The sequence below is a fragment of the Mastigoproctus giganteus genome, chromosome 6 (assembly GCF_048544385.1).
Source record: "Mastigoproctus giganteus isolate SK-2022 chromosome 6, ASM4854438v1, whole genome shotgun sequence".
Classification (NCBI taxonomy): domain Eukaryota; kingdom Metazoa; phylum Arthropoda; class Arachnida; order Uropygi; family Thelyphonidae; genus Mastigoproctus; species Mastigoproctus giganteus.
The window spans coordinates 56,237,678-56,250,827 of NC_143580.1; the positions used below are offsets into that span (position 1 = coordinate 56,237,678).

Sequence of the window (13,150 nt, forward strand, 5' to 3'; positions counted from 1 at the left end):
ACCCCTAATATTTTCTCTAATGTGCTAAGACAAATAAAATTACCTAGTTTATTTAAAAATTTTGTTAACCATAGTGAGTTTTCCTCCTACTTTCTCCCATCCCATCAATAAGGGGAAAACTGAAGAATAAGACCAACCAATACCTGAAAAGCTCCAATATCTGAAAAGTTAAAATCCTCATTATAAGACTTACTCCCCCTGCTTGCAGCTACTATTAATCTATTAGTGTGTGTATCCCTTGGGTTAGTGGTTTTCCAAGTAACCTAATGCTGCCTTGATGATTGCATCAGCATATATTCTTGCACCCATTCTATTTAAATGTATTACATCCCCGTAAAAACAATCCTGTTTTTACAAGCACAGACCATACTGAAAAAAATTCTACCCCATGAACTTTGCACAGAACCTCCAGGGCTGAATTGATTGAAAAGGCTCTTATCATGTACTTCATCATACTGTGTCTGGGCAGACACTTTCAAATTTAAATCTAACTCGCAACTTTTTATGTCATTAAATGTTATTATATATTAAATATAATAAGAAATGTTATTAACATTTCAGAAATATAGTATATTTTCTGAAATGACTGCAAATTGCTTTTTTATATATCAGATAACAGGATATTTCTGGAATGAGCACAAACTACTTTTTTATATAAAGATGATGAGGATAGTAAGTAGAATGGGTTGCAATGCGGACATTGCAACCAATTTTCCTTGTGGAAAGGAAGAGGGGGGGAACCCACATTGTAAAATCCAGCATCCTTTCAACAGTCTAGCAAAAGGTATCAAGTACTGTAAAAAGTAATATTGATTTTCCAAATGGAAGAAATTGCTCTCCTCTCGTGCCTCTCCTTTGCCAACAATGGACATTCTATTCATATTACTAAAAATTCATAGGCTATTAATAATGGTCATGTATTAATATGGAATGATGTAGCCAACTGGTCAGGAGTGAGAGTTCAGTAGCACACGTGCTTTCAAACTGACCATGATCAAAAAGTACCATGGTAACACATATACATTGGCCCGCATGACCATTAAATATGATTAAAAATTGTATTCACGATTTATTGGTAACTCCTCTGCCCTGTCGGTCGAGCCAGAGTATAAACAATTCAAAGAAATGACTCGTTGGGTGTGAGATAGTACTTACACCCAACTTAAGATGACTATCATAAGACCTGGGCCTGAGTAATTAACAACCAGTTAATTACTCAGGCCCAGATCTTATGATAGTCATCTTATGATGATATGATAGTGCACCAGGTCTTATGGCCCCGGGTGCCAAGCAATTGACTGAGCGATTTCTCTTTGTGCTTTCACTGCGACTTTTTGATAGGTGAATTCTGCGTTCTCTTTTACATTCCTCTCTTTGAGAAATACTTTAATTTAGTAGCTCTTGTATCAAAAGTACTGGTAGAGAGCAAGGAAGGAAAGTAACCTTTCTTTATTTTTCACATCTAATAGACTAACTCCTACTAATTTTGCTTGGTCACTCCAGGCACTGTTCCTGCCTCCCCGTGGCGGGGCCGGTAACCTTGGCAGAAAAGTTCATCTGCCAGGGGCTAAAAGGAGCCAAGATGGAACAAAATATGTTTCCTTGTTTAGAACCGACAAGCAGTCGGCTAGACACAGTGCACGAACATGACTCTTCGCAAGCAAAGAGGTTAAAAACCATTTCCTCTGCGACCGAGTTTCCTGCATTTTTAATAATGCATTCATTATCAGAACAGCCTCTTAGTAAGCTATCCCCCTTTCTTATCCAAAAACACTTGGAAAGTATTGCAGGGTCTCCCAAGATGGTTAAGAGATTGCAATCGGGGGACTTACTAGTAGAAACTGTCAACTGCAGGCATTCTGAAAAACTCTTGAAAGTGACAAACTTTGCTAAAATTCCAGTAAAGGTAACTGCCCATGCAACCCTAAATACATCTAAGGGTGTTATATCTAGTTGGGACCTTTTGAATGTGACAGAAGAAGAAATTAAAGAAGAGCTAAATGAACAAAATGTAATTGCTGTCAAAAGAATTATGACTAAAAGGGACAATATACTCACACCCACCAGAAATATCATTCTCACCTTTAGCAGTCCAAATCTACCCTCATCAGTAAAAGCAGGATATCTACTCTGTCGCATTCGTCCTTATATTCCTAATCCGTTGAGATGCTATAAATACCAAAAGTATGGCCACTCTCAGACGGCATGCAGAGGGAACCCAGCTTGTCCTAACTGTGGATCTTCTGATCACAGTCAAAATGACTGTTCGGCAAAAGAAATGACTTGTCCTAATTGCAAGGGTAACCATCCTGCTTACTCTAAAACATGTGAGAAGTGGAAAATGGAGAAAAAAATTGTAAAGTATAAAGTCGAAAACAAAGTTACTTATCAGGAAGCAAGAAAATTAATTGCACCCAGTATATCTAACCGTAGCTATGCCAGTATTGCAAAAAAATATCAAACAATAGCCATGCAAACTGATGTTACTGTTCCATCCAACATATCAATCTCTACTGGGCTCGAGCTGTTCTTTCTCAGCAGCAGTCCAATATCCAGAAACACTCAGACCAAGCAAGTAATACGCCTCTTACGATTCCAGCAAAATCTCCTCAATCGCCAGTGATTGCTACTACTCCAAATAATCCCAGTTCAACTTCAAAACAGAGTGTTCAGGAAACATCGATGGATCAAGAGTACTCATCTAAACAGGAAGATCCAATTCTTGAAATATTTGCAGAAGAAGAAGATATGGACACAGGTCGATCCACCTTTCCAAAAAGAAATAAACCAAAGCCAGAACGCCACAAGACAGCCACGTCAGGTACAGCTTCTTCTAAACTCAAATAATGCCTTATATTTTACAGTGGAATTGTAGAGGCTTTAGAGGCAAAATTGATGACATTCAGTACTTAATTAGACGCTACTCTCCAGTGGGTTTCTGTCTGCAGGAAACCTATTTAACTGCTAAAATTTCTGTTTCTATAAAAAACTACTCAGTCTATCGAAGAGATCGGAATACATCTGACTCTGCTCGTGGTGGTATAGCTATTTTGATTAACTCAAAGATCCCTGCTAGTCAAATCATTCTTCAAACCCAAATTGAAGCCGTTGCTGTGCATCTGATTGCTGAGATTGCATTTACGCTAGTCTCAGTCTATCTCCCACCAAACAATACCTACTCTTATAAAGATATCGAAGAACTTTTAGTACAGCTACCCTCCCCAATCTGCTTGCTAGGGGATTTCAATGGCCACCACCCTTTATGGGGATCCTCTAAATTAGATAGACAGGGCCGACTGATTGAAACTCTACTAGATAAACAGAACCTTACCATTCTTAACAGTGGTACACACACCCACATACAATTACCTACTGGACAGACTTCTGCAATCGACCTCTCGATTTGTTCTCCGATACTGTTTCCAGTCATTCAGTGGTCCGCTATGAATGATCCAATGGGAAGTGACCATTTTCCAATTGTCTGTAACCTGCTCACTACACAATCACCATTAGACCAACCCTGCAGAAAATGGAAATTTTCTAAAGCCAAATGGGACAAATTTCAATCAGCAATAATTCTGGACAAAGAAACTATTTAGCTACAACCTATAGACAAAGTAACTGATTATATCACATCCCGTCTTTTAGTTGCAGCAAAATACTCAATTCCATTATCAAACCCCCAAACCCGACAGCACTTCAACAACTGGTGGAACGAAGAGTGCACGAAAGCAAAGAAGGAAAAAAATAAAGCATTCAATTTATTCCGTCGATTTCCAACGACAGTTAATTTAATTAGTTACAAGAAGTTAAGGGCAAAAGCGCGGTTCATTCACAGTCAAGCCAAGAAAGATTCTTGGACTCTGTTTGCATGTACTATCAACAGAAATACCGACTCCAGATTAATATGGAAGAAAATTAGACAGCTTTCTGGGAAGTTTCCAAACATCCCTTCCCCAATTCTTTCATACAATGGGCAAGAACTCTCTGGTCGTCTAGATATAGCGAATGCCTTGGGTAAAACCTTTGCCGAAGTCTCTGCTGCATCAAATTACACTCCGAAATTCCAAAAAATTAAGACCTCCACCAAACAGAGGCCAATCAACTTTAGAACCTCACAATCACTTCCGTATAATCAGCCTCTTGAATATTGTGAACTTTTACAAGCCATCAGAACAACACGAAACAGTGCAGCTGGGCCAGATGGCATATATTATGTCATGCTGCACCATCTCGATGAGCAAAACTTACAAATGCTGCTAGTCTTCTTTAACTGAATCTTCCTGGAAAATATTTATCCAACCTCTTGGCACCATGCTACAGTTTTACCCTTTTTGAAACCTGGAAAAGATCCTTCCAATCCTAATAGTTACAGGCCAATCTCTCTGTCAAGTTGCCTTGGTAAAATTCTTGAAAAAATGATCCACAGTCGACTCAGCTGGATCATTGAAACTGAACAACTACTGAGTAATTGTCAACATGGCTTTCGCAAAAATAGGTCCTCTCTAGATCTGATGATCAAGGCCGAATCTGAAATTCGCAATGCCTTTGTGAAAAACGAACACCTTGTCATGGTCTCCATTGATATAGAAAAGGCATTCGATACTACCTGGCGGTATGGCATTCTCAGTGACCTACATAATCTTGGTCTACGAGGCAACCTGCCTATATTTATTAGGAACTTCCTCCAGAGCCGTTCTTTCCAGGTTCGACACCAAAACTCCCTTTCTTCTACATTCTTGCAGGAAGAAGGAGTACCACAGGGGTCGGTTTTGAGTGCAACTCTATTTGCCCTTAGAATTGATTCCATTTCAAAAGAACTTCCTTCCAAATACTGTAGAAACCTATCTTTATGCTGACGATCTATCCATTTCTTGCCATTCTCAGAGCATGAGATCTATTGAACGGCAATTGCAAATGTCCCTCAATAAAATTCAAAAATGGGCTGATTTCAATGGATATCGGCTTTCCCATCAGAAAACAGTTGCAATCCACTTTTGTAATCAACGTAAATTACATATAGACCCTGAACTTAGGATATCAAATTCCACCATCCCGATTGCCAACAATATTAGATTCTTGGGATTAATATTAGACAGCAAGTTAAATTTCTTTGAGCACATCAAAGTAATATGTACTACCTGTCTGAAAAAGCTGAACATGCTAAGAGCTCTATCTGCCCAGTCTTGGGGAGCAGATCGTACAACTTTGCTGCTCTTATACAGAGCACTGATTAGATCTCGGTTGGATTACGGTGCCCCAGTTTATGATTCTGCCCGAAAGAGTGTATTGCGCTGGCTCGATCCTGTACAACACATGGCACTGAGGATTGCTCTTGGTGCTTATAGGACTTCACCAACCTATAGTCCATATATTGAAGCCCATGAGCCCCCTCTGTACCTTCACAGAAAAATGTTACTACTTAAATATGCAGCCAGAATACAAAACTGTTCTCTGCACCCCATCCGACCATATCTCTTTAATCCACCATTTCATAATCTCTATAGAAATAAACCAAATAAAATACGACCAGCAGGCCTACGGCTCCTTGAAATAGCACAAAATTGGAATGTTCCTCTCCAGAGTAGGCAGCACAGAAAGAATTATTCTCACCCACCATGGATTCCATTTCCTCAACCAGCCTGCGATGATTATTTTCTCCAATGGGGAAAGAATTGTTTACCGACTTTGAATGTGCAGCAACTCCATGCTAGCCATATTCAAAACTATTTTGACTTCTTACCGATATATACTGATGGTTCCAAAACTCATTCAACTGTTGGAGCAGCAGCAGTGTTTCCCTCTGCTATCATATCAGCCTCTCTTCCACCTGAGTACAGCAGCTTTTCAGCGGAATTATATGCAATTCAATTAGCTCTAGAAAATTTGACTCTTCACCCATCTGCAAAATATTTAATTTACACCGACTCTCTCAGCTCAATTAGAGCAATGCAGAATTTCTCTCATAAGGATCACCCTATATTAAATCAAATCAAGTATTTGCTGTTGAAAATTGAAGATCGTCAGCAACGAGTGAACTTCTGCTGGATTCCAGCACATTCAGGCATCAAAGGGAACGAGTTGGCTGATATTTCTGCTAAAAATCCGTCAACACTAGACTTAACCTCTGTTTTTATTCCTGTTTCTGATTATAATATTATAATTCAAACAGCATACCATGAACAATTGACAAAGCTATCGCATAAACAAACAAATAACAAACTTTTCCAGTTGAAACAGGACCCAAAATTTTGGCCCTCATGCATTCAGACAGTTCGGCGAGAAGAAGTGGTACTCGCACGGATTAGAATAGGACATACTCATCTGACTCACCTCCATCTACTGACAGGCGATGATCCTCCTCATTGTTCACAGTGCTCTGAGCATCTAACAGTCAAACATATTTTGATTGACTGTCCACATTATCAACAACATCGAACATCAATATTTCATTCTCTGGCTAATTTCCGGGAACGGATAACATTAAATGATATCATTGGTGAAAATGCCAATATTAATGAACTTTTCTGTTATTTGAAACAAATAGGAATGTATAAGCAACTATGATTAGTTTCTGGCATGAAATGAGATTGAACCGTGTTCACATTAATTAATTATTTATTTTATCTTTTCAACATACCTATGAATAGGCGCAATATAGCCACAGCAGCTTGTGCGCCATTAAACACCCATACCACACACACACACCAGGTCTTATGATAGTCATCTTATGATAATATGATAGTGCACCAGGTCTTATGATAGTCCAGTTCATATGGCTTTGTTGTCTATTATGAGTGATATAAATGTATGTTATAGGCTGATTTGCATGTTGTTCAAGTTGAAAGCACTCTGCTTGAAATTAGCCAACAGCTTTGAATGAGAAATCCTTTAAAAATTCCTCTGGTCTCTGATGGGATTTGAACTTAGACTATCCAAGCAATGACAAATCCATGGGACGCCTCCGTAGTCAGGTGGGCAGGAGCAGCAGTGCGTAGCACACGCTTCTTGATCAGACCGGGGTTTGAGCCCGTGACCACCAAATACGGAGGATGCGGAAAGGTCAGGAAAATGACTACCACATATCCCCGGAGCAATATGGCCTTAGTTGCTAATGCTCCTAAAGACCAAATAACAACAACAAATCCATTATACTATCACAGAGGATGTGCTGTTGAGGACTGGAGGAAAAGGTTTTACTTTCTGAAGGTTATACACATATAAATTGGCTTGTAGCTAATGTCAAACCAATTGGCAAATATAATAAGGTTCAAATGCAAAATGAGAAATGTTCGAGGAAGTAGTCCTAAAAGATACTAATCCTTTTTATCATCTAAGACTGGTGCAAAGGTACTACAGGTAGTTGTCTTGCACCGTTTTCTAACACTTGTGGGCCTGCAGATTTTGTTATGATCATTATTTATATTCTTAACAGTATAAAAAGGAGTTATGTCTGGAAACAACAATATCAGATATTGCAAGAACAGGATATGACTTGAATAAAATATGTAAATGGATACAAATAAATAATCTTGAATTAATGGAATTTTGTTTAAAATTTATGAAAGTAACACTAATAATAGAGGCTCAAAAAAAGTCACGACCTAGCTTGAGGCCATTAAAAAAAATCTGTGCTGTTAGCAGATTTTTTTAATGGCTTGGTGATGCTCTATGCTCCTCTTTTCACTGACATTTTAGTTACAGCTGTAGATAAAACATCAGTGAAAAGAAGAACGTAGAGCATTGCAAAAAATTGTAAAAAAAAATTTGTTCAAATTAAATGTTATATTACCATTTGGTAGAGCAATGCCTTTTCATAACACTGCATCTTTCTTTACCTAGGCTGGTATAACAGGGATGCAAATCTTACTGTAGCTATATTATATTATTGTATTTACAGACAGGTTCAGAGCTTTCTTAGCTCATATTCGCAAAATTTATATTGATACTTTTTGCATCTCTTATCTTGTGAGTTTATACTATCACTAGGTTGTCATATGCTGTATACCCAAACTCCCACTGATGAGATGCCAGCAAGCACTGAAATTATCATCTAAGGGGTGTTATGGCATACTAATAAGTTAGTGCAACATAAGGCAACTCATCATGTTGGACTTACAATCTTTCTTTATCTGTTCTGTATAACAAGGTTGAAAATCCTACAGCAGCTGTGCTGTATTACATGTTAAGAGATGCCACAAAGCTTTGAGAATTTGTTTTATTTTGAATTGAGTAATTATATAATATCCAGAAGACCAATTAATACTGGTTGAATAAATACCTGGTCATATGGGTTTAGCCAAATTTGCATTTTTACACTACAGAATAAAAGAGAATATAAAATCATTTTATATTCTCTGCATTTTGGTTTGTCAAAACTCTGCATTTTGGTTTGTCACCAGATACTGTCAATGACAGCAGGTCTAGCTTTCTCAATTAACTGCAAGTTAAATTTGTAACTGTTTCTGAAAAAAAAAAAAAAAAAAAAAAACAGTGACAGGATCTTCTGGAGCCTAATGCAGGACAACTTGTTATGATGCAACCACATTAGAAGGAATGTTTACATCATAAAAGTATTTAATACTTTCATAGAACAATCTAAAAAATAATTCCTTGTTACAACCAAAATTTTAGTCAAATATTATTCTACGTGAAAAAACAAAAAGTTGCGGTTAAAATAAGAATTAACATTTATACTTACATATCGGTATACAGAGGGGGAGAGGATGTTGCAGACTGTTTTCTAGAAAAGAATAGCGAAAGCTTAAAGAGCGGTACTCACCTCTAGAAAAGAATAGCGAAAGCTTAAAGAGCGGTACTCACCTCTAGAAAAGAATAGCGAAAGCTTAAAGAGCAGTACTCACCTATTAACACGGTACTTGAAGGTTTCTAAAAATTTCGTATTGTCAAATTTAATAAGACTGTTTTCTGTAATTTAGTAACCAGTTTTCTCTATGACAACTGCAGGTGATGGTAGATGGCTCTCTGCCATCAAACTTCTCCACTAATGCTTGTGTTCCCTAAGGTTCAGTTCTTTCTTCCATTCTTTTCCTCTTGTATATTAATTGCTTTCAAATGACTAGAAATTCTATCCAGAGTTTTGCTGATGATAGCACATTGTATTCCACCTTCCAGGTAAAGAAGCCTTTCCCTGCAAAAGCAGCTTCAATTTCTCAAATATCTACTATCAATTCCTTAAATGCTGATCTCTAGGTAATCTTCCAATTTTGCAAAATAATTAAGTTAATTTCAATCCTTCTAAAACTCAGTCCCGTCTTATCTCACAAAAGGAGTCCTCTGCTCCAATGCTTATCTTCAGGGACATTCAGATTTCTAGACCAGATCACATATCTCTATTAGAAATTACCCTGACTTCTAATTGCTCTTAGCTTAAGCACATTACAAATATTGCTTCCTCTGCATCTAAAAAAACTGGGTTTTCTCTTTCACTCTTGGCTTTATTTTTCTTCTAAACTGCTATTTGCTCTGTACAAATCTCAAATATGTCCTACCACGTAGGACATATTTGAGATTTGTATTCAAGTATAATTTCAACACGTATCTTCTTTCATCTGCTCAACCTTCAACCCATACACATAATAATAAGTACTTTAGTTCTGATACCTTTTGTGTTTGGGGTTTTCATAAAAAAAAAAAAAAAATTGCTTTCTTGCATCATTTGCCATTATTAATACTTAAGCTTAACTTCTGTTCTATTGAAAAATAATGAAGTCATGAGTTTGAGGTAATACAGGATCATCTTAACAGGAATGCAGTTACAGGAAGAGATCAGAGAATATCTTGTGTGACCAATACAATTAGCTACTATAATGCAGTAACAAAAGAAATGCATACAAAATATTATTTTGAAATCATGTACTTATAAATGAAAGACTGCAATATAAATTAGAGCAGTGCAGCATTAGGGCGAAAGATTTGGATGAAGGGATGGTTGAGTGGCAGAAGATCCGTGGTTATTAATGGGCACTGCTCTTCTTGGGCTAATCTTATTAGTGGAGAGTGGAGCCATTCAGGGTTCAGTGCTTGGCTCCTTACTGTTTTCAATATTTGTTAATGATATTGATGAAAGCATATTAAACTTAATGTCAAGTTTGCAGATGATGCAAAGGTTGGCATTGTGGTTAATCACAGAAATCAAGGTATCTTACTGACCATTACCTAGAAAAATTAGTCAGATGGGATGAGAAGTAGCAAATTTCAGGCTTCCTTGTGCCATATGGCTGATGATAATAATAATAATAATTAAGGTTTCACATCGATAAATACAAGGTACTGCATATTGGTAGCGGTAATCCCAGAATAACATACCATTTAGGTTGAACCACACATGGTTGGTTCAATCTTCATTCTCCACAACCTTAACATACCATTTGGATTGAATCACACTTATATGGTTCAACCCAAATGGTATGTTAAGGTTGTGGAAAATGAAAAAGATATAGGAGCAATAATACACAGGGGCAGGCTAGTTATAGTTGGCACTGGTGACATGCAACAGTTTTGGTCCCACTTATTTTATTTTTTTTTTTGCAGTGGCAACATGCTACAAACATTATTGGTCTAGGTGGTGATCACCACTTAGCTGCCCAGGTCAGTCAGCCCTGATTGTACAGCCCAACATGAAGTTCTCAGAGTCAGAGGCGGATTTAACGGCGGGCGCACCGGGCGCACGCCCTGGGCCCCGACTTCTGAAGGGCCCACACAAAACCCCAACTTTATACGCAAAACACGAACAAATTAGTTGAACTAATATGTTCAACTATTAGTTCAAAACTTTGTGATTATTATTATGCTATTATTAATTATATTATACATATATTATATTCAAATTTTATTGGAAATAAAACATTAATAGTACATAATATTTTTTATTTATTTAAAAAAATGGTTAACATGTATTTTTATTTTCCCTGTCTCTCTGTTTTTTTTAAGGGGCCCAATATTTTCTTCTGCGCCTGGGGCCTCAACCTATCTTAATCCACTACTGCTCAGAGTAGTGTAGACAGGCTGCTAGAACAGCACGTGGAGTTCTATCATTGATACACATGAACTTTTCCAGCAGAGTCAAGGAGGTAATTATCCCATTGTATAAGGCAATGGTTAGAATGCACCTTGGAGAAATGAAGCTTGGGAGCTTCATTTTAAGAAGGATGGATGTGAATTTCTTGGAATGGGTGCAGAATAGAGCAACCAGATTAGTCAGGGACACAAAAGGGTACTCTTACCAAGTAAGACTTCAGTTCTGCTAATTTCAGTGCCTTTAAACTAGGCACAGGCAAGAAGACCTGACTGAAGCATTTAAGGGGCTTCAAATGGACTGAGTACACTGAAAAACTTAAATTGAAAAAGGATGGTTGCAGGATTCATGTGCAAAAATTTGTTTTCAGCCAGAGAGTAAATGATTGTTAGAACAAAGTTTAATCTGGCATTGTGGAAGTGCATAGCTTGAATAAATTTAGGAAGAATTACACAAATTGTTAGAGGAGACACAAATAAGGTTTTTATTTCATTTTTATTATTTTTTTGGTTAATGCTGTATAACCTTGCTTCCTTGAATCATTTGCCACTGCTAATACTAATTAGCAGTGATTTGGTATGTGTTGCTTTGATGGAGTCATACAAAATTATATTCTATTTAAAATAGCTATATATTTCTTTGTAGCATTTGTTCACTCTTGTATTAGGTGTGAAACAAAATGCTGAGGAAAAAAAAATAGAAAAAATACAGGATATAACATTATTGTAATATACATATATGTGAAATTAAATAATTGTAAATAACTATAATGCAGAGAGTGAGTATGTGTAATTATTATAAGAGAAATTAATGAATATTTACATGTTGCCATATAGTGAATGTTTATTGAATAATTAATTCACACCCAGAGATATCTACCTATAAAAAAATAGGATAACTGATTTTTGTATAAGTACAAAGTGTACTTTTGTTTATGATGGTAGGCATCTGTCTATTTGCACAGTGATGCACTACCTCTTTTTCGCCACGAAGAAACAAAATACATTTTTAGAGATGTATATTGATATTGTATTTAATTGATATTATTAAAAAAAAAATGTCACGAATGAAAATTTCTGTTTTGTCCTGATTTAAGAAAAAAAAATCATATTTAGTTATCTTTTTATGCGAATCCGTCGCCTTCCTCTCCCCCCCCCCCATTCTTGTTACCTGCACAAGATCTGAATTTCATTCATATCGACTGTAAAAAGTTGTGTGCAGGAAGTTCATATATGAAATACACTATTTTTGCAGTCTTTTTTTTTTTTTTTGTTACAGGGGAAAGAAGGATTTAAAAAAAAATATCAAGTCACACATTATGCGGAGATTTGGCTTCGTGGCATATCGTAAAACACGAAGTCAGAAAGGCAAAATTAGTAAATCGCTAACGAGCAAACTCACCTCCGAACAACTACAAAAACCAGGAGCTAGGCATCAGAATAATTAACAAGTAATTCTGAATTCCATGGTTACCTTAAAGCGCCTTCTCAGTACCATTCTGCAGAATGGAATTCACTTAGCAATAGTGGGATTTAAGCGCCTTCTCAATGCCATCCTGCAGAATCCGGGTTAACAAGAGCGAAATTTAACTGGAGTTTCAACCAAGTATTCCTATTTAATATGGAGAAAATATACAAAAAAGAAAAAAAAAAAAAACTTTAACATCTTTTTCAATTCATACCATTTATTATCTACATAACTGTAAAAAAAAAAGAAAAGAAAAAAGCTAAATGTAAAAGTTCAGCTTCCGATCATAATCTTAAAAAAGAAAAAGAAAATTGCACGCACCAAAACTTTTCTAATTTCCCCCCTTGCGGTTTATAAGAGCTCGTAAGATAAATGTTAAAATCAACAAGCATACTCTTTCATCCAAAGAAAAAGTAAATGGGTATGTTAGTTTTGGTACTATTCAAATAACCTGCTGAAACCTAATTTCAAAAACAGATACGAATCACAAAAAAAAAAAAAAAAAAAAAACATATGTTAATGTATAAATGAATAAATATATATGTTTGTTGTATATAAGTAAAATATAGGTATACACTGTATATACTCTCTATTTGTGTATACAGTATTACACGTGCATATATACATTAAAAAATTACTTGTATT

The 13,150-nt window shown here is 36.4% G+C and overlaps 1 protein-coding gene across 3 annotated transcripts in view; it reads right to left on the minus strand.

Annotated features, from left to right (window-relative positions):
- LOC150084306 (aprataxin-like) overlaps positions 1-12,782 on the minus strand; it is a 54,758-nt gene extending 41,976 nt beyond the window's left edge. Inside the window, exon 1 of one of the 3 annotated variants that reach the window (XM_090375152.1) lies at positions 12,440-12,782. The gene's annotated coding sequence lies outside the window, so the exon portion shown is untranslated. The remainder of the gene's footprint in view (positions 1-12,439) is intronic. The other 2 variants (XM_090375149.1, XM_090375153.1) reach the window with 2 other exon arrangements.
- Positions 12,783-13,150: the final 368 nt, after the last annotated feature.